The 647-nt window shown below is 45.1% G+C and overlaps 1 protein-coding gene across 1 annotated transcript in view; it reads right to left on the bottom strand.

The window, feature by feature from the left end:
* The window catches only part of FZD6 (frizzled class receptor 6), a 29,741-nt gene extending 29,513 nt beyond the window's left edge, over positions 1-228 (bottom strand). Inside the window, exon 1 of the mRNA XM_015593017.2 lies at positions 82-228. The gene's annotated coding sequence lies outside the window, so the exon portion shown is untranslated. The remainder of the gene's footprint in view (positions 1-81) is intronic.
* Between the last annotated feature and the right edge of the window lie 419 nt (positions 229-647).

The following is a 647-nucleotide window of genomic DNA, read 5'->3' on the forward strand; positions in this document are numbered from 1 at the left end:
GGGCGGACGGTGTGCGGAGCGAACGGTGCCGGGCGGCGGAGGGCCGGGCAGCCCCCTCCACCTTGCCGTCTGTTATGGTACCTGCAGGACGCGGCTGTGCCCTATCTCGCCGTCCTGCTCGGAGGCGTTCAGCCTAGAAAGACTTTTTTTTAAAGCTCTTGGTGATCCCCCAATTAAAACTTCCTTTAAAAGAACCCACTTCATTTTGGATTTCAAGAGCCAAGAATTTTAAATGGGCCAATTTGCTCTGTAAAGTCGATTGTCCAAGTGACCTTAGTTGGAAACTGAGTAACTTCCTGGTTAACTGTATTTGTTTTTAAAAAAAGCTTCTGTTGATTCGGGAGTCTAGTCACCAAGTAGAGGCACAGGTGGGAATGGGATTCCAGACCAACAGTTTTATTGATTCAAAATTGTAATAGAAAAGTTAAACTTCTTTAGAAGGCCACCTAGTACCAACTATGACCCACATCATCTCATGTGCTGTACCTAGTCATGGCTCCTTCCCTCTTAACTACTGCCTACCACACATCTTTTTACTACAGTTCTGTCTTTCCCAGAATGTCATATAGTTGGAATCATACAGTATGTAACCTTTTCAGGTTGGCTTCATTCAGTTAGTAATATTCTACCATGTCTCCTCTTGGCTT

The sequence above is a fragment of the Pteropus alecto genome, unplaced genomic scaffold (genome assembly GCF_000325575.1).
Source record: "Pteropus alecto unplaced genomic scaffold, ASM32557v1 scaffold164, whole genome shotgun sequence".
In the NCBI taxonomy this organism is placed as follows: Eukaryota; Metazoa; Chordata; class Mammalia; order Chiroptera; family Pteropodidae; genus Pteropus; species Pteropus alecto.